We start from the raw sequence: 21,827 nt of genomic DNA, 5'->3' as shown, positions 1-21,827 counted from the left end.
TATCAATGCTCTATTTCTTATGATAATCAAGGAATAAGTGAATGTCTCCCCAAAAGGGATTTGATTTTTCTAACTAAAACTAGAGAGAGGGATGAAGAGACAGGGTAAGTAGAAACTAGGACCAATATATGCTTTCTGTTAGAAAAACCAATGACCCACAGCTCAGGGGGTCTTGTCACCATTGTAGGGAGTCTTGTCACCATTGTTGAATGTTTTATCAGTTCTGTCTATTTTAGGCTATGTTTCTCTGAAAGCCCCTAGGCTCTTGGACATGACTAGGGAAAAGATTGGAGGAAGTGTTAAGAGTGTGATATTTTATCTGGAAATGTGCAGACACCGTCCTCCACAGGGGAAGGTGACAGTTGTTAACACACTGAAGATACTCTACCTACTGATCTTGCATATGCTCAATTTATAGTCATTTGTGGAGGTTTGCTTCTAATGTTGAACAAGGGTGAGTATAGCTCAGTAACAGACATTATTTTACAGATGTATTAGATGACTTGGTCTAAACTGTAATATTACTTTTACATTCTTGTAATGTTAGGGTACTAGAAGTTGTTTATATGTTTACTTTTAGCAATATACCTGCAGAACAAACAGATTAAAAGTGTTTGGGACTCATTTTGTTTTGTTTTTGTTTGTTTGTTAGCTAGCACTTAATTAGCCATGTATGTAGATGTGTTTTCTCAAATTTCAACACACATATGACTATTTAAAAAACAAACCAAAACAAACAAACAAAAACTTAAGGGAAACCCCCATCAGACAAGAAGACTTAGTCAGTGCAAAAGACTATGCTTTAGAGAATAGAGCTGATTCTCAACCCTACTGGATAGTACTGTATTTTAATATCAATAGTAGTTTGCACAATATGTCTGTGGTGGAATAATCTTTTTGTACACAGTGATCATGAGTCGCTCAGATTGGTTTAAAAATAGCTAGGCAAGATATTCAAGATTTTAAGATTTTCAAGGCAAAGAGACAACTGGAACGAAGGAAGTGTCTAGAGGAGACACAGGACTCAGAGAAAGCATGGGTCAATTAGAGTGTGGTGATACTTGTGTTTTAACAAATACAGCTTGCCTGAACATCAGAGTGCAGAGCTAAGCCACTAGAGGCCAGACAGTGGTGACACACACCTTTAATCCCAGGACACAGGAGGCAGAGGCAGACAGAGCTCTGTTAGTTCAAGGCCACCCTTGCCTACACAAAATTGATTCAGTCTAAAAGGGAAACAGAGCTCACACAAAGATCACACACCTTTAGCCCAGCACTAGGGAGGTGGAGACAGGCGTGATATGGATGGGTGGATAGAGGAATATAAGGCAGGAGGAGACAGGAGATCAATACAGTCTGAGGCAGCAGTCTAGGCAGTCAGTCTGAGGTAGCCTGTGTGAAAGTGCAGTCTGAGGAGGCCATCTGATGACAGAATCGCCCTTTTTGTCTGAGCATTGGTAGAGGTAAGAACAATAATGACTGGTCGCTCTGTTTCTCTGATTCTTCAGCTTTCACCCCTATATCTCACTCTGGGTTTTAATATTAAGAACAATTAGGTACAACAGAGTAAAGGTAATAAAGCCACAGGGCAGAAAATAAATTAATAGAAATGGATTAATTTAAGTTATAAGAGCTAGTTCGAAACAAGCCTAACTGAACAAGCCTAACCTGTCTACTAAGCTTATATAATTAATAATAAGTCTCCATGTGGTTGTTTGGGAGCTGGCAGGTAGGACAGGAAAATCCACCAACATGTGTAAATAGTTGAAAATTCACTATTGAGAGCCAGTAAAAATTAAAACTATAGATAAAGGGAAGCTCACTAATGCTTTTATGCAATTTTATGATTTGACTTCATTATCTTTTACTTTATTCATTTGACAAATGTTTGTTGAGGACTTATTGTATGATAATCTCTCTGTTCATTACTGGGGGATGATAAGGTAAAGAGATGCACTGTTTGTGAGCATCTGCTTAAAGCCTAGTAATTAATGTCTATGTTAATTACCAATTAATTCCATAATTAGCCATGAATGTCTACAGACATTAATCAAATAAATTATCCAACATAAAATTGCAGTTAAGAGAATTGATCCAGCAAAAGAAAAAAAAGTAGGAGCCATGAGAATGAATTATACAGCTCAAAGATTCCAGACCCTTCTGGAAGGTAGGTTTGGGCATATGAGGTTGCTTCATTCTGGTAACTTCCTAGAAGCTACCAGAAATACGTCTGTTTGAGAGTTGAACCCATCTCTACCAGGTGTCTTCCAGAAAGGGGAAGAGCCAAGTATGAGTAGTTACATGTGTAGAGAAAGATAGTGTGATTGTGATACGTGATAAAACTGAGAGTGATATGTGAGCAAGTGCAGATGGCTATGCTTGATGACAGCTAAGAAGACGCTTCAATTTCTAGACATTTACCAAGTTACCACTTAGACAGTATTTTCTACAGATGCATTAATTTGTTAAGAACCTTTGGATTGAACATCACTGAAAGCTGTATCCTATAGATGACATCATGAACCTTCTTGTACCAGCTTCCAGTAACCACTGTCTCTTCTCCAAAGGCACCTACCATCCTGATTTCTGTCCCCTCATTTATTTTATCATGGCACTTGATTTTATGCAGTTGAACTCATGTTTGTAAATCCATATTTGTTTTCTTTATGTATATGTAGTACTTATTCCTTAGCCTATAGAAATAATCCATCCATTTTTATTGTTATGTAGTATCCCTGTCTGTGAATACTTTGGAATAACACACAATGTTCATTTGGACTTTTCTAGGTTGAAGCTATTACAGAAACTGTCTGTGAATATTTTTATAGAAATCACACACACACACACACACACACACGTTCTTGTTTCTGTTAGGAAGAGACACAGGAGTCTGGATCAAAGTGCACACATATATGTAGAGATATCGTAGGTACTGCTATATAGTTTTCCAAAGTAGAACAGTATGCACTCTCACCAGCAACAGAATTCCAGCTGTTCCATGGCTGTGTCAGCACTTAGCATTGCCAATTAAATATCTGGTGTGATCCTGTGCATTCGTGTTTTAATTTGCATTTTTCTGGTGATACTTTTGTTTTGTCTGTCTTCCGGGAAAGTATCTTATCAAGAGCAAACATGAGTTTGTTAAGATTAGCGAGAAGAGACTCCTGAGAGTGGGAGAACAGGCACTTTCTTGTTTTTATGTGATCTGGGGCTGTGAGCATGTTACCTCCTATCTGTTCTTTGGAGGACTCCGGTGACAGTGAATAGAGTCCACATCTTGTCCTCATGCCTTGATGATCTATTTGAAAGCCCTATGTTGATATTGGTAGGCCTCATTTATCCCCTTACATGTAATTCATCTTTCACTGTACATAATTTCAATTTTCCAATTAGCCAGAAATATAAAATTCCCCCTAAATAAGCTATTTATGGGTTTCAAATTGCATGCTGTTCCAGATAGTGCAGTGGAATCCTGTGTAAGCTCTTCTCTGACCCACTCGCATCCTGAATTGTCCCTTTGTGCAGTATATCAACACTGGCTACTCCACCTGCCTTCAGCTGCTTAGCAGCCATCCAATTTTTAAAATTCTAGAGCGAATAAACTTAACTTGTACAGCTTCTAAGAATACATGACCTGGATTTCCAGGTATCTGACAATATTCCATTTTACTTCTTTAGCTTCTTTTCTGTAAAATTGTTTACTTAATTATTATATATTAATAAATGAGGTAAATGCTTTTTTAAAATAATTATTTTTGTTACTTAATTTTTAGGTTTACCCACTACTTTTTAGTACCTTTCACAGGTATCTATTACTAAGTACTTAGTCTAGAAACTAGACATCATTTAGAGGAATTTGTATGGGGTTGAAGGTGCATAGCTTAGTGGTATAACTCATACGTAAATGCAGGGGGCCAAGTCAGATTTACTCCACAGGAAACCCCAACCCAAAATTCTGCAATATAATATTTATATATTTAGTTGTTTAAATCTCCAAGCCAGGTTTTCTTGTGGCTGTGGATTTGCTTTCCAATCATGAAGAACCATCTCAGTGTGATTTATTTTTATTATGAATGATAGAATATTGATCAGTTAGCATGAGTGTAAGGTTTTTAGACAAATACCTTCAAGGTAGTGGTTTTCCCCTTATAGAAAATAAAACCATACCCTCTCTTATGTGAAAAGATAACTCTAAAAATCAGATTGAAGTAATGTTTACATTTGGCTCTATATTTGTAAGGTTTTATCTTACGCACAGTATGCCAAAATAGAAGATTTCATTTCTTTCCATGTCTTTGCTCTAATGTTGTACTGTATTTCCAAGATGACTTGAGAGCCACCTTCCAGAGTTCAAATCCTGGTACCATATGGTACTTAGAAATTGAATATTCTGTAAGACCTTACTTCAACCCTCTACTTCAGATTTCTGATTTGTTAATCAAAAGTAAAAAAAAAACACTAGATAGATAGATAGATAGATAGATAGATAGATAGATAGATAGATAGATAGATAGATGGATGGATGGATGGATGGATGGATGGATGGATGGATGGATGGATAGATAGATCTTTATAGAGCTTGTTTATTAACTGAATGGTTGCTAGCAGTGCTCTCACACCTAGAGTGAGCAGTCAATAGCGAGTGGCAGAAATCGTGCTTTGGATGAAGACTATGTTTCTGTTTCTTAGGGAATCCTATTCCTAGAGACCACTGTAACCAATAAAAAAGAAAACAATTAGTGGACTATCTTCTACCACATGGTAGATAATTTTCATTTATAAGCTGGTAAGTAATCAAAGGTGTGTATAGAAAACTTGAAGATATTAAATTATTGTCTTCCATAATAGCTAATTGTCAAAGTAAGGTTATATTTGTCAAGTTGACACACCTGAGAAGAGGGAACTTCAACTGAAAATTTTCCTTCATCAGATTAGCCTGTAGCCATGTCCATGGCGTCATTTTCTTGATTGCCAATTGATGTTAGAGGCACCAATCCAGTATCACCCCTGGCAGGAGGCCTGGAATTTATAAGAAAGGTAGCCAAGGAAGCCAGGGGAAACAAGCCAGTCAGCAGCATTCCTCTGAGGCCTCAACCTTAGCCCTTGCCTCCAGGTTCCTGCCTTTAGTTCCTGCCTTGGTTTCCCTCAATGGACTATATCCTGTAAGCCAAATAAATCTTTTTCTCCCCAAGTTGCTTTTGATCCTGGTGTTTATTCCTGCAACAGAAAGCAATAGAAAACTAATTTTCCGTGCCAATTTACTTTGAGACAGAGATCTGGAATGCAGATATGTGCTTTCTGCACATGTCCTGTATCTTTGATGGCATTTATTAAAAATATTAGCATTTAATATGATAAACTGTGTAAAATGTTACCCTCCCTATTTGAGTGACCTTATCAAATCCTTTGAAAGCCTGAATGCTATAGAAGGTAGAGGGAAAAAGAATTCCTCGATCCTTCACCACCTGTGAGTTGACATCATTCTTGCTTTGCTGTTTTAGCTCCACATTCTCTACTCTTTAGACCTGGGTGAAAATCTTCATCAGCTCTCTGATTAGAACCATTGCCTCTCTGGTTGTCAGTCCTTCAGACCGATGTCTTGTCTTTCTTGGTTCTTGGCTTTTAGATGGTAAACTATGGAACTTTTCAGTCCCTGTTATCATGTAATTATAGCAAATTACTTTATATATATCATGCATTATAGCAAATCACTTTATATATCTATATGTATAGTATATGTGAATAGGCATATATATTTTTATAGACTTATGCATGTATACATACAGACATGCACACATTACATTTTTCTAGGAAAACTTAATATGATCATATATTTGATGTTGACCATGACAAGTCGCATTGAAAATTACACTGGGAAAGTAGTTGAATTTGCCCTAGAAAACTACTTAAATGGTCTGCTTTGTTTCTTTATCTGTAAGTCTAGTCGCTACCCTGATGACCAACCTACGTAGCCAGCTAATCTTATTTGCTTTACTCTAGATACTACATGAATATGCTGCATTAACTTTCTTTTGCCTATTGTCATACAGCCTTTTATAAGTCTTCATTTTTCCACTCTTGAACATGTGTGTGCATGTGTCTTTAAATTTTCTAAGCAAGCTGAGATAGCACAATGTGTTTAAGCAATGTAACTTTAGTCAGAATTCACATTCTTCCAGATACATTTTTCCAAATGGAAAGATGGCTCAACGTTTTTCTATTATTATTTTAGATGAACTGTTCTGCAATATGTTGTTGATATCATACTGAAGTAAATACTGTACGCTTATGTCTCTCCGGGACCTTCATGGAAATGAGACGCATATCTCAGGAGGCTATCTCAGAGAGGAGAAATTCTGAATAAAATAGCCTGAATGAAGAAGCACACATAAATTTATTACAAGAATATATTCTTTTGTATAATCCTAGACTTAAAGAAAATGAGATGTTGCTACAACAGATTGCTATCACTATGTGACTCTGTGTGGTCACATATGGCTTGAAAGCATCGTAGTTTATAATTGTTCCTTTTTTGGTCAAGTAGACTCAAGGAATTTTGTGTTACATTGAGTGGTATAGCGTATTTGCATGTCTTGTATCCTTATTCATTGAGTCTACTACAAACCTCTCTCTTTATAGCTAACAATTCAGCTATTCTCTTCTGCTGTGCTCCCTCCCCCAGTGGAGTAGAAGGAGCCACAGGACTCTCAGACTTTGTTGCTAAGTGAAGTGCAAATTAGGACAAAGACTGACATACAGTTGAAAAAGCACCAGTGAGCATGGTATAGATTTAGGCTGAGTAAGGAGATAATTACTCAAATAGTCTTCTTTTAGCCGTGGGCTCTTTTTTTTTAAGTTTGGGTGCCCTCTGCATAAAGGGCTTTGCTTCTGGGCTTACGTATTTTCAGTAGGTTTTATAAAGTTGATTTTCCAAAAATACTTTTGCTACTTTTTTCAGTGGTAGTCATTATAAGCTTTTTTTAAAAAAAAAAAATATTGTGTGTTGTGTGGGTGTCATTGAGATTATGAGCTCGTATTTTTAGAAATTTAGCAACTGAAATATCTCTGTTCCTGAATTGTAGCATTATAGTCCTCAGCTAGACTTCTTCATTCCCTTTTTCTGCCAGTAATTTCCTCTCTCTATCACTTTTATCTCTTTTATCATGAAACTTTGTTTGACATAATAAATATTTTCTAAACTAGTACCTTATTTCTTAAGCTCATTAGTAGTTCCCAGTGTTTTATATGGTTGACAACTCATTTGATGGAAGATAGTGATGGTTGGACTGTAAGGGTCCTGAACTGAGAAACAGAAATCTGAGTGTGAGCCTCAAAGCCACCTGCTCATGTCGTCATTGTCCAGATAGAACAATGATGCAGTAAAAGGCTGGTTAACCAAAGGTTCATTTTGAGTACGTCGGGTGAGGCAATGTGAATGATAGGACCTCATGAACTCAGTGTATTATATCCAAACATTTTGCCTTAACACACAGGGGAGTGAAAGGTGGAAACAGACACTTCACTTCATATCCTGATCAGAGACTAGTGAAGGCATTGAATTTGGTGGAAGCAAAAGGGGTAATATAATTAGTGATTTGTATAAATGGGAAAATTAGATTTGCTGTGGAGATAGCTGATGTCCATGATAATCTATACTGATAAATTAGCAGGAATCGGTACCAGGCTTTCTTGTGGTCTACCAGCCAGTTCCCAAATCATGACATGGAGACTTAAATAGAGGTTAAAATGCTCAACTTTATCTTATACTCATTTCTTGCTAGCTCTTATAACTAAACCTGTTTCTCTTTATCTGTTTTGCCTCCAGGCTTTTTATCTTTCTTTCTGTATGTCTTTCTTCTACTACTTCTTGTGTCTGACTAGTGGCTTCCTGGCTTCTGGCCCCGGGTGTGTCCCTGTTTTTCTTCCTTGTTCTCTTTATTCTTCTCCCTAGTCTAGATTTCTCCTATTACTTAGTCTTTCTGTATACCATCCCCACCTATCACTTTGCTACCTAGCTATTGACTGGTCAGCTTTTTATTAGACCAATTAGGTGCTTTAGGTAGGCAAGGTGAAACAGATGCAACACACTTTTATATAATTAAGCAAATACAGCATAAACAAATGTAACACATCTTTGCCTAGTTAACGTAATAGTCCACAAGAGGAATTACCTGTTTTGTTATATGTAATTTTATGTTAAAGTTAAAACCTTTTTTATTTAAACAGAAAAGGGGAGGTGATGTGGGATTTCCCTCTGTATGCTGTGATTACCATTAATGAATAAAGAAACTGCTTTGAACCTATAGCAGGACAGAATCTAACTAGGTGGAGAAAACTAAATTGAATGCTGGGAGGAAAAAGGCAGAGTCAAGAAGAAGCCAATGAGCTGCTGCCAGAGACAGATATGCAGAAGCTTTGCCAGTAAGCCTCTGTCACGTGGGTGATACACAGATTAATAGAAATGGCTTAAATTAATATGCCACAGTTAGCCAATAAGAAGCTAGAACTAATAGGCCAAGCAATGATTTAAATAATATAGTTTCTGTGTGATTATTGCGGGGCTGAGCAGCCAGGAACCAGCAAGTGTTCTCTTAACAACAGTCCTCTGCAAAAGCAGCAAGTGCTTTTAACCATTGAACCATCTCGTTTGCCCCTTGACTAATTTGAAAAGACAGACTTACTGTTGTTATTAGATTAAAATTGAAATATTTTTATTACTTTTAAAGGAACTTTTAAAATGTTTCTTCTAGTGATAACTTGTAAATCTGACAAGTCATGGTACTTTTATTTGGGTAATATATTAACATGTAAGCATATGTACAATTGTGGTTTGTGAAGAGAAAGACTTGATACTATGAGGTATGCATCAAGGAGGCCATTAATCCTTAAAACCCATATTGTAAGAGAATACCAGAAATCTATGGAGATTGCTAGTGGCACCCACTTCTTGACTAGTTTGATTTTCATTCCATAACCCAAAAATAGTTTTAAGTTACTCTTTGATGAACTCTCATTTATAGAAGTCTTAGTGAATTGTTAATCTAGCTTTAATCAAGGTTAGTTTTTAGTAGATCACCATTTCACAAAGTAAATCCTAAAAACGAATCTTGTTCAGAACAGTAAAGAAAAGCATATCACTTTCTCTCACAGACCTCTCGATTAAACAATGACATCAGTGAGTCGATGTTAATGCTGTCAGTGTGTTGAGGATGAAACCTTAAAATGCAGTCATCCCATGTTCACAAATGTGAAGAAACATGAAATGAGTCACTTTCTTTTGCTCCAGTGAGTACCTGGTGTTCAGGAGCCTGTTTGTGTGTAATAGATGTGCAGGATTCTCCTCTGGGATTGGTCCTCTTCCTGCATGTTGCACTTGGTAGAGAGAAGTGAGAATCTTGTCACAGCTGAAGTGTTCTCTGATCACAATAGTGGAGCAGAATAAAGATGGTGGGGTATTAATTTGAAACTTTCTTTGTCAGAGGGTTTAGGATTTCTGTTCTGCTTTATAAATTGATTGTTCATAGCTTTTGCCCATTATGTCTTTCAAAGATAATTTTCTATTCTTTTCAGATTTAGTTAGTTCCTTGCAGTGAAAACTGATATATCAGTTTATAAAATAACTGTCTTTTATAGTTAAAGCAATCTTAATTAGGAATCTGAGGATGCTTTGAAAATTGTAATATTCTCTGAAAGTTTAAGGGTTTTTCAGAATCTGGAATTAGAGTAAGGGCTTTTCAATCCTTTTATTAAAATAGACAAGACTTTGATAATGGGAATTGTTTTATCTGGCAATACTGCAAATGATTCATTGTTCATTGTTGCAAGTTAAAACAATCTTAGTTAATTTAAAGTTTTGCTGTAGTTATTGTCTATCTCATATATGAAAGAAAACTGATGAAATTGTATATGGTTCGTTTGAAGTAGCAGGAGGAATGGTGCAGATACATGACCTTGAATTCATATGTACTTTTTATCAATAATCACAGAGTACCAGTCTGTGCTGTGTAAGTGTGGAGACAGCCCAGTGTGAGAAACATTGATCTGAATTCTTATACATGGAAATCTCACTGAGAAGGCCCTTTAAAGAATCCTTATACTTTCAATGTTTTTTTTATATTGAATCATTTATATACATTTGTTATGTGTGTGTTTACATGTATATGGATAAAATTATCTTAGTCTTCTCTATATAACATATTTCCTTAAAAATGTAAAAGGTAATTTAGATGTTGAACGTAACATTCTTTTCAGACATTGCTTCATTGGTAGGCAGCTCTGTTTAGTTCTAGCTTATCAGTAACCTTTGCACATAATGTGATATTGTCTGAATGTCTTACTTTGTTCAGGCTTCCCTGGCACTGATGAAGCCTAAGGCTGCTGTTTCTTTGAGTTACTGATAATTTTTTATCTGATTAACTGACACATTTAGTTGAAATCAGACACAGCCCTTAGGCTGGGCATGGATTTAATTTAAAAAGTATCAAAGGTTTACTCTGTGTGCTATTTAATCATCATGTTTATCAGGCAAAGAGAAATTACCGGAAGGACCATAGGGAGAGGGTTATCTTAAGGAGCGGTAGCTTGGGAAATTGATAATGGCTACAAGGTAATTTACTGCTAACTTTTACATTCATTAATATAACATTTCCCGCTAATAATTACAGTGTATGTAATATACTAATTAAATTGAAAGCATTATCACTAATTTTCTTTTTGCTGAACCCTAAGATAGCTGGATAAGAAGTGAGAATGTGAAATTGAAGAAAGCCTATGTAGTCTCACCAATTTAAACAGTTGGATACTTGGACAGCTAAAATATTTTTAGAGATAGAAAATGAAACCCTACAAGTCTTTAGGAGAATTCATGATAGGCTGCAATGAGGAAATGAAATTTTCAAATGAATGAAATCACTATGTACTGGAGGTTTGTAAAATATTACACTGGTGACCTGTAGCAGTCATACATCTGCCAGGAGCCCATGCATCACTATCTTTGGTAGGGATAGTGGCACCACTCTAATGAATGAATATGCCTGCTTGATGGAATACACTGAGGCTATGGGCCTTTGCAGTACCCATGTTTTCATATGGCTCTTAACACTGCAACATAATTCATTTTCTACTTGAAAACCTCATAGTACATAACAAAGCTGAGTATCCAAGCTAATATTTAAGAGAAAACCTATCTCCCTCAAAGATTCCTTAACAAAACACTAATAAAAAATCTAAAGGGGGATCCATTTCAAATTTTATATAATTTGGACAATAAATGTTACGCTTTGATGTATGGTTATACATAATTGTACATCTTAATCTAGCAGTAGCCTCCAGGGTTTCCTCCCACTTTCATTAATGATATGCATAGGGTTAATAAAATCTAAAATAATATAATCATTTTTGTGTGTGCAAACTATGAAACCCATGAGAAGACTTGTCTTCGTGGATATAAGTATTGTGCCATTTGCTAAATGCCTTTTGCCACAAATCACCAAAAACATTTCTCTTCTTTTGTTTGTTGAAAGTCTTATGTTGTACTCATTTTAAAAATAGAGAAGTTTGGAAGTTTCCTTGGAAAGAAATACTTAATATTAGAATAATAAATAGGAAAAGAACCTTAAACCCTTTATATTCCACTAACGACACTGGAATCTAGAAAAATTAGACATTGGTTAATCTGCCAGAACTAGTCAGTATCAAAAATATGTATGTGTCAAGGATTCTATGTCTATTTGTGGACCTGAATCAGTCAAAACAATCTATTGTATTTATAGAATTTATAAAGTTTTCATAATTTGAATTACCTGTATATTTTAAAGCATTTGATTAAAAAATTAGTAAGCCTTACTTAATCTGTACAAAATATTTTTGTTTCATTTGTTCTATATAGTTTATAATCAGTCACAGAAATGTTTGCTTACTTTTCTACAATTTTTGTCAATTATTACTAAAGATATATCCATATATTTTAATCCAGCTACTTGAGACTAGAGATTGGCTTATATTGTTTTTTAACATTCTTTCTATTTTAATTTTGTTTGTATCTGTCTGTTTGCATAAGTGTGTGAATGCATATGTATGTGTAGTAAACGTGCATGTGAAAACCCAAGGACAACCTGGGATGTCATTCCTCGGGGGCCTCCCAGCTTTTATTTGAGACAGGGTATCTTATTGACCTGAAACATAACTGAGTAGGCTAGGCTTCCTGTATAGAGAGTTCCAGAAATCTATCTTTTGCCTTCCTTCTCATCATGAGGGATCATAGTGTAGACTACCACAGAAAGATTTTTACATTAGGTCACTACCCTTTGAGGACAAGCATTTTCCTGAGTTAGCCATCTTCTAGCCTCCTCTTAAATGTTTGTTGATATTTATAGTTAATTTTTCTCTGCCACTTTTAACCTCATGTTTAGCTTTTTTACTTTTTTTAACCTAGTCATTTCACATTAATTTTTGGTCCATCTAATACTTCACATATTACTTATGTGATAGTTATGCTAATGCTTAACATATTAGATGTTATAATGGTAAAATTGTGGTGTAAATAGCAATATACAAAGCCCTTCAATACAGCAAAATTCCATTTAACTGCAGCAGAAAGTCTCTTTTTCCATACAAACTGACAACAAAATATTAAGAGCTTCTTTCAAAACTACATAATTCAACTAAATATGTTCATATCAACATTGATGTCTCTTTAATTGACATGGGCTAGTTGGATAGTCATTTTACTCAGTTGATAGTCTTGAAAAAATTTAACAAGAAATTTAGAAAAATATTTTTGATAGTTCAGACAGAAGAGCTTACAATACATCAGTGTACGTAGCTTCTGTGGTGAATGAACATGGCCCCCAGAAACTTACATATGTGAATTATTGGTCCCCAGTTGGTGGAACTGTTTGGGAAGGATTAGGAAGTGTGGCCTTGTTGGAAGAGATGTATCACTGGGTTTGGGCTTCAAGGTTTCAAAAGTGTTATTACCAGTCTCTTTCTCTTTTTCTCTGCCTCCTTCTTGTAGATAAGGATGTAAGTTCTTAGCAAATGCTCCAGGACCATGCCTGCCTGCTGTTGTCCTCAACATGATGGTCATAGACACTAACCCCCACAGCTGAGTGAAAGCTTCCATAAACTCTTCTTCAAGTTGCCTTGGTCATGGTATTTATCGTGGCAATAAAAAAGTAATTAAGACAACTTTCAAAACCATTTTTGACCTTGGACATATTTGGCCCGTGGACATCGTTCTATATCTATATGTTGTATCGGTGGTACCTGATTTTGAAACATGCACAAAAACCCACTTTAGCAAGTATCTTGATCTCTTGGCTATACCTGCAGCTTGACCAATCAAAAGAAGACCTATAAAAGACCATCTCCATACTTTGTTAAACTCTTAATCCACACTGGTCTTTATTTCATACGATATCACAGATTTTATCAGATTAGTGGGTCTTAGATCCTATATAACAATAAAATAGTATGAATATATGTTTGTATGTACAGCGTGCATGCGAGGGAGACAGACAGACAGACACTATACAAAATGAGCTAGAACTGTCCAGGGAGGAAAGTACTATGAAAGAGGGTGGGAGAAGCAAGGAGGTGAATGTGAAGGAATCTGCCTTGTGTGGTGCATTAGTTATGTAATTATATTCACAAAATATAAATAAGAATTTTTAAAAATGGTAATGACAAGGAGATGAATAATAGACTATGTTTCTTATTCTTTATCTCCTTGTGAAAACTTAATATAAAGTGTATTTTTTTTTAATTTGAAGAATAAAAGCAACCTAATAGAACTCTAAAATGTATCGATTTTATGTGAAAGAATAAAACATCTGGGCTTTGGGAGCTCAGTCCAGTGCTCCAATGTGGTTCTCTGTCTCTATCTCCATCCCTCGCCAGATGAAGGTTCTATGGTGATATGCAAGATATTCATCAGTATGTCTAATGGTGCCAGTTCAGGCACCATTTCCTTTGCTGCCCACGGACCTAGTTAGGGAAATCCCCTTGGACACCTGGGAACCCCTCTAGAGCCAAGACTCTAGCCAACCCCAAAATGGCTCAATGTCCTTTGTTTATGGCTAGAATCCACTCATGAGTGAGTACATACCATATTCCTCTTTTTGAGACGGTGGGACTGATCTAATGGGAGCTCACCAAGGCCAGCTGGACTGGGTCTGAATGAGCATGTGATCAGACCAGACTCTGAATGTGACTGACAATGAGGGAGGACTGAGAAGCCATTGATAATGACACTGAATTTTGATTCTATTGCATGTATTGGCTTCTTGGGAGCCTAGTTTGTTTGGATGCACACCTTCCTAGGATTGGGGGCGGGGGGTGGACTTTCCACAAGGCAGGGCACACTGACTTCTCTTAGGACTGGAGAGCGACAGGGAGGGAGAGTGGGGGGAGTGGGAGGGAAATGGGAGGATGAGAGGAGGTGGAAATTTTAAATACATGAAAGAAAGAAAGAAAGAAAGAAAGAAAGAAAGAAAGAAAGAAAGAAAGAAAGAAAGAAAGAAAGAAAGAAAGAAAGAAAACAAGGACTTCCTCTAGGACTAATTTGACCGAACATTATTTCTCTACATCTCGGTGTATCTTCCATCTCTCTGTAGTTCGTGCTTCTGGTCTATTTATAGTCTCCCCTGTTGCAAATCAAAGGGCTTTTCTCTGTAATCACTGAAATGTAGTGAAGCCATGACTTGGGCAAAGAGTGACGGATTCTTTGTAGAAATCTTTAATAGACTTTTACAAGGGGAGAAGTCATTTTACTGACAAAATTGATTCAAAATAGCAAGCACAGGATCAAGCTACATCTTCACATTGCTTCCAACATTTATGGGGGAATGTTGGTTGAGTATTTCTTTGAAACTATTGATTGCTTTTAGCAAGAAATTACCACAACACATACATAAACCCATACATTACTCTATCTCAGAGACATGAAAGAGTATATAACTTAAGATTAAAGCTTAGGTTGTAAAAACTGATTGCATGGGAAATCCAAAGCATAGTAAAGTTGGTTGTTCCTGTGTTATCTTAAAGCCAAATTAAACTTAAAACAGTAGAATAGCAGGTTAAATATGTAGTCTTAAGTCATCTTGAAGTGTATTATTAACTTTGCTGTGAGTTCTGATAAAAAACAGTCTCTTGTAAGAGATACTTTCATACAGTTCTGTCACTACAGGCATCAATATGATCAATGTACACAATATACTAGGGTAAAAATGTTTCTATGAAATCTTTCACAATGCACAATGAACATGCCTTAATAAAACTGCTTATTATTGGGCTAGCGAGATGGCTCAGTATTTAAGAGCAGTTGTTGCTCTTGCAGAGGTCCTGGGTTTGAGCTTAGCACCCACATAACAGCTCACAACCATACCTAACTCCAGTTCCAGGCGACCTGACACCTTCTTCTGACCTCTGTGGGCATCAGGCACAGTACTGGTACACAGACATGCATGCAAAGAGAGCAATCATCATGAACGTAAAATAAAACATTTACATATGGGAGGGATCATGTAGTCTTTGTCTGGATTTTCTCATTCAAAATGATTGTTACCAGTCCTATCAATTTTTCTTACAGATTTCATTTTTTTATGACTGAATACATTGCCATTGTGTACCACATTTTTATTGTCCATTCATCAGCAGATAAACAGATCATTTCCATCTGCTGTTGTGAACAGAGCAGCAATGACTTGGGATGGGCTGATGTCTCTAAGGCAGGATATTGAGGCCTTTTGGAATATGCTCAGGAGTGATAGCTGAATCAGGCGGCAAATCTGCTTCTAGCATTTTGAGGCACTTCAACACCAATTTTCCTAGTGGTGGAACCAGTTTGTACCTTTATTGATTTTGAATAAGAATTCCTCTTTCTCCACCCCACATCTGTTGTCGTTTGTTTTTGCTTGTTTGTTTGTTTTATCGCACCCATTCTTACTGGAGTAAGAGGAAATCTCAAAGTAGCTTTGATTTGCCTTTCCCTGATGGCAAGAATGTTTTGTTGTTTTTCTTTTGTTAAATCCCTTTCATGCTTGTTTGTTTTTATTTGTTTGTTCATTTGTTGTTGTTCTTCTTTACATTTTCCCTTTTATTGAAAATTGATTTTCTCACATAATATATCCTGCTTATGGTTCCCCTCCCTCTAACTCATCCTAGTTCTTCTCCTATATTTCTAGACTGTTTCTCAGCCACTGAATTTCTTCTTTGAAAACTCTCTTTAGTTCCATGTCTTAGTTATTTTTAAACTGCTCTGATGAGACACTATGCCCAAGACAGCTTATAAAGAAAGCATATAATTTGGGACTTATAGTTTCAAAATGTGACTCTGTTCCTATCTTGGTTGGGATCATGGCAGCAGGCAGGCAGGCATGGTACTATAGCAATAGCTGAGAGCTTACATCTGATCCACAAGCATGAGGCAGAGAAAGAGAGAGTTAATTGGCTATGGCTTGAGCTTTTAAAACCTCAGTGCCAACCCCTAGTGACACACCTTCTCCAACAAGGTCACATCTTCTACTCCTTTTCAAACAGTTTCACCAACTGGGGACCAAAATTTTATTCAAATATATGAGCCTATAGGGGCCATTATCACTCAAACAACCACACCACTTTTAATTGGCTATTTCCTCAGTGTGTGTGTGTATGTGTATACATTTTATATATTAATTTTTAGATCTTTGTATTATAGACACTGACCCTCTATATATTGATTATGTAGTTAACTTGTTTCCCATTCTGTCTGCTGCCTCTTCACTCAAATGATGTCTTTGACTCTTCACAAGCTTCCTTTTTTTTTAGTTTTTTTTATTGTATATTTTAAAAAGAAAGCAAACTATCTTTTTTCATTTTACATACCAATCCCAGTTCCCATTCCCTCTCCTCCTCCCATTCCCTGCACCTACTCCCTCCCCCTATCCCCTCCTCAGGGTAAGGCACATTGCTTTGGCAAAGGTCCAAGGCCCTCCCTACTATATCTAGGCTGAGCAAAGTATACATCCAAAGAGGATAGGTCCCAAAAAGCCAGTAAAAACTAATTAATTAATTAATTAAAATAAATCCTGGTGCCACTGCCAATGGCTCCAAACTGCCTTTGCCATGTAGTCAGACTGATGAATATCTTAAATATCACCATAGAACTTTCATCCAGCAACTGATGGAAACAGAGGCAGGAGACCCACAGCATAACACTGGCCTGAGCTCTCAAAGTTCAGTTGAAGAGTGGGAGGAATGAGAATATGAGCAAAGAGGTCAAGACCATGATGGGGATACCCACTAAAACAGTTTACCTGAGCTAATGGGAGCTCACCAACTCCAGCCGGACAGGGAAGGAAAAAAGCATAGGTCCAAACTAGTCCCTCTGAATTTGGGTGACAGTTGTGTGGCTGGGGCACACTGTGAGGCCATAAACTTTCTTAAGAGGCCCCATTTATCAGTTCTTGATCCAAATGACTGCACTAAATTGGGTTCTATCCAGAAAGTTTCTTCCTCTACCTGTAAGTTCAAGCATATTCCCTACCTTTTCTTCTATCAGATTCGGGGTATCTAGCTTTAAATTGAGACTGGTGATACATTTAAAGTTGAATTTCCTCCAAGGTGAGCAATTGAGATCCAGTTTCATGATTTTTTTCCCTTTTAAGAAAATATAAAAAATAAAAAAATAATAGGTTAGACTTTCATACTGTATATAGGTTTTCAATCACCCAGTTCCTCCCATATGCTCCCTACTTACCTCCCACACAAATCCACTCCCTTCCTTTCTCTCTTATTAGAATCCGACCAGGCATCTAAAATATTATTAATAACAATAGTACATAAAATAAGATGAAATGAAAACAAACCAGTATAGGACAAAACAAATGAGCCAAAGAAAAACCACAAGAAACACCAGTTCTGGGATACCCACATTCACACACACAGAAAATCCTATAAAAACAGAAGTGGAAAGCATAATGTCTAAGCAAAATATCTGTAAGGTTAAAAAAAAATGCCCAGTCACAGCATTGTGAGACCAAAAAACTCTAGAAATACTATTGAGTTCATTGTCTGCTAGCCATTAACTGCTGGGAAGGGGGCTGCATTTGACCTGGCAGGAGTAGAGGGAAGGGAAAATGTAGTCAGGATGTATTATGTGAAATATTGAAAAATATCTTTTAAATAAAAGGAGACAAGTGAAGATAATAAACCAAGCTTCACACGTTTTAGTGTTCACTAACTCACCTTGGATTTATCTGTACACTATTTGCAACTATTGTGCTTATCATTAACAGCATTCTCTCATTAGCTCTTCCCAGCATTCCTTCAAGGGAACTTTCTCATCTTCAGAGAAATGTTCACAATGCCTGTCTTGTCAGAAGTACTATCATCCAGGAAAATAAAACTGTTCCGCAACACACACACACACACACACACACACACACACACACACAAAAGGACTCTTTATACACTGTTAGGAGAAGTGTAAATTACTGCAGCCACTGTGGAAGTTAGCAGAGGAGGTTCCTCAAAAAAGTTAGCAATAAACTGCCTTATTCTATCAACAAAAATGCCTTGGGCCTTAAAAAAAAAACACTTAATTCTTTCTTTTCAGACTGTGATAATGTAAAAGTTTGGGCTGAAGTGATGTCACACTATCACAAATCAGGTGGAAAAGCAGAAGTAAAATAATGCAATGTTTGTTTTTAGATGGAAGTCACTGAAAAATTATTTTATCTGCTGCAATTTCTTTGTCATTTAGTTTTCTGCCTTAACAACTTTTTCCCTTATTTCTTTGAGAAATCTCATAAAACAAGATGATAATACTGCAAATTAGTGACCTAATATTCTGTCTTGAGCTCAGTGTTTAATGGGACAGTGCCAGATGGTGATCATTTTCCATTTTAGAATGTTTCTATTGATTATGCTAAGAAAAATAATATTTTTAACTTAACAAATTTTTTAGTGAACTTTATTTGGAAGTTCTAAATGTTGCATTCAAAATTATTTCACTTAAATGGTATGTTTCTGTGCTTCTCTTTATTTGTCTAGAATAAATGAAGAATTAGAAGCTTAAAGAAAAAAACATATGGTACTTAACCAACCATATTCATATCTGGTTTACTTATCTAGGCCGCAGAACATCATTGATATTCATAAGGGTTCCTTTCGTGCTCAGTAATGGTATATTGCCAGAAGTCCAAATATTGCCACTTAGAAGATAATGCAAGAGTTTGTCTTTAATGAATGAGTCATATTAAAAATTTTAGAATGCCTTTCAGATAAAAAAACACTTTAAATTCAGCAGATCATTTTTTTTCTCAACAGGCAAGAACTCATTAGCAGAATAATGCTGATAACTGAGACATTTTTCAAAGAAAATAGTATCTCTGATAGATGCAACATATCTTCTCAACTTTAGAATAATTAGGGTTCATTTTCATTGACAAAAATAGACATCTTAGTTCCAATTCAGGGGGTTTCGTGAGCCAAATATTCAACATTGAGACCAGTGAATATTAATGAGCAAAATCATAACTTAGTTCTGTATTTGGACCTTTAAACCCGCCTATATTCTGCTTAAGATTATCCCTATTGATGTATAACCACCTGTCTTCATCATTGTAATCCCTGTCTAGAGCTTTGTATATAAATAAGAACACACAGCATTAGCTATGTATCACAGAAGAGTACACATCCAGCCTTGAATGTGGGTATTCGTGATGTACTCTTTTTAAGAGTACTTAACAATTGTTGAATACTAGTTCATAAACTCTAATAAGTAGATCCATGTTTATCTGTCTCTATGCTAAAAATAACACCAGTGGCCTCACAGAATCTTTTACTTGCTTAATATGGACGGTTCAGAAGTAGCTACCAAGTGGAGACTGACAATTAGACCTGTTTGGATTTATGTTAGCATAAATGTTAGTGCATAAGTTATTTATAGTTTTACAGCCATATTTTTTCCTTTGGGGTTTTATATATAGATGCTATGCTAAGGAGAATACAGGGAAACAGTAGACAATTCTGAATTCTACTATTTGGAATATAATTTTTATATTTAAAAATAAATAGTTCCTTGTTGAATTTAATGGTACATGCCTGATCCAACACCCTGGAGGTGGAGGATCAGAGGAGCTCAAGGACAACCTGACCTTCATAAGCCCTTGCCTCAAGAAGCCAAAATTAGAGTAGTTCATGATGTTACTCTTCATCAACGTAGCTCTTGTTTATAGTTCATTAAGCGCTACATAGACATGTCAACAGTCTTTGTATTCCTCTATATTCGTGTCCACAAGATTTTAATTCCCCAAGAATACCCGCTGTGATGTTTTTAAATGTTTCTCCTTCCTTAATATAGTATGGAACACTGATGACCCTATTGTCATTATGGGCAAGTGCCCTGCCCAGTGTTAATGGTATTGTACGAGCAAGCCATATCCAAAGTTTCATTTCTGTCAAGATGTACCACGTGCTGTGATCTGCCTCTGGCTTGGAATGGAAGAAGGCAATAATCGATGAATTCATAATTTGTGGCGACATGGTGTCAGATGTATATGTGCAATTCATTTCCGAAGCTCTGGAGGCTGCCTGATTTGTGCCAACAAATACATGATAGAGTTTCATTTCAAGTGAGGCTCCACCCTTTTCGTGTCTTCCAAATCAACAAGTTGTCCTGTGCTGGGGCTGACGGATTCCAGACAGGTATGTGTGGTGCCTTTCTTTGGGAAGGTCCATGAAACAATGCCGAGGATTCACATTGGCCAGGTCATCATGTTCAGCTACACCAAGCCGCAGAATAAGGAATATGTGTTTGAGCCTCTGCATAGAGCCAAGTTCAAGTTCCCTGGCTGCCAGAAGATCCACATCTCAAAGTAGTAGAGCTTCACCAAGTATAATCCAAATGAATTGAAAACATAGTTACTAAGAAGTAGTTCATTCTTAATGGTTATAGAGGCAAATATATCCCCTGTAATAGTCCAGTGCACTCTGTACCCTACCAAATCATGTTCTCACATCCACATCCAATGTGCTAATATATGTATATATACATACATATCTCTGTGTGTGTGTCTGTGTGTGACACATTAGAATTTTAAAATTGGTGTTATTAAACCTGTGAGTAATTTTGCCTCCCAACATGCCAGGACATAGAATAAAAAAATGAATGTATATCTACGTGTAAATTTTGAGTGATTTTCCTATGATTAAGAAAATAATAATATGATATTTGAGATATTTGTGCAAATTGTAGTCTCATCTTCTTTAGATAGAATTTTAGACTTAATTGTGTCCCCCCCCAAAATTTTCACATTGAAGTTCTAACTCTAACCTGGTGAGCCATCTCTCCAGCCCTCTGAATTTGCATTTTAAATATATGCTTACTTTGTGCCTTATTTTATGAGTGGGAAAAAGAGATTCTCCAGAAATTGGCTCTCAGTTGACTTCCAGATATGGCCATAAACTGAACTTGATTTTTGTATTTCTTAATCTATTCTATGCATTAGTTCCTTGTCTGGAAAATAGCTGGCAGAGTTTGTCTTCCCTTCTATCTGCTGCCTCTTCACTGTTGGTAGTTCCCATTTCTGTACAGAGCCTTTTAATTTCATGCAGTCTTATTTACTGGTTCTTGGGGGTTTTCTTCTGCTTTTGAAGTTCTTTACAGAAAGCTCTTGCCTATGCCTATACCTTGTCTTTGTTTCCATAATTAACAGTGTATTACACATGCATTTAAATATGCATATATAATATAAATTATTATATACACACATATAATCCAGTGCTTCATAATTTATTAGGTTAGAACTTCCGAGATACAAAACAGGAAGAGAACTGAAAAGCTT

The 21,827-nt window shown here is 36.3% G+C and overlaps 1 protein-coding gene across 4 annotated transcripts in view; it reads left to right on the top strand.

The window, feature by feature from the left end:
- The window catches only part of Dph6 (diphthamine biosynthesis 6), a 105,986-nt gene that overhangs the window by 47,871 nt on the left and 36,288 nt on the right, over window positions 1-21,827 (top strand). The gene's annotated exons all lie outside the window — the stretch shown is intronic.

This window comes from Microtus pennsylvanicus, chromosome 2, assembly GCF_037038515.1.
Source record: "Microtus pennsylvanicus isolate mMicPen1 chromosome 2, mMicPen1.hap1, whole genome shotgun sequence".
Classification (NCBI taxonomy): domain Eukaryota; kingdom Metazoa; phylum Chordata; class Mammalia; order Rodentia; family Cricetidae; genus Microtus; species Microtus pennsylvanicus.
Note: the sequence above shows the minus strand (reverse complement) of the source record. Positions and strands in the feature narration are given on the sequence as shown.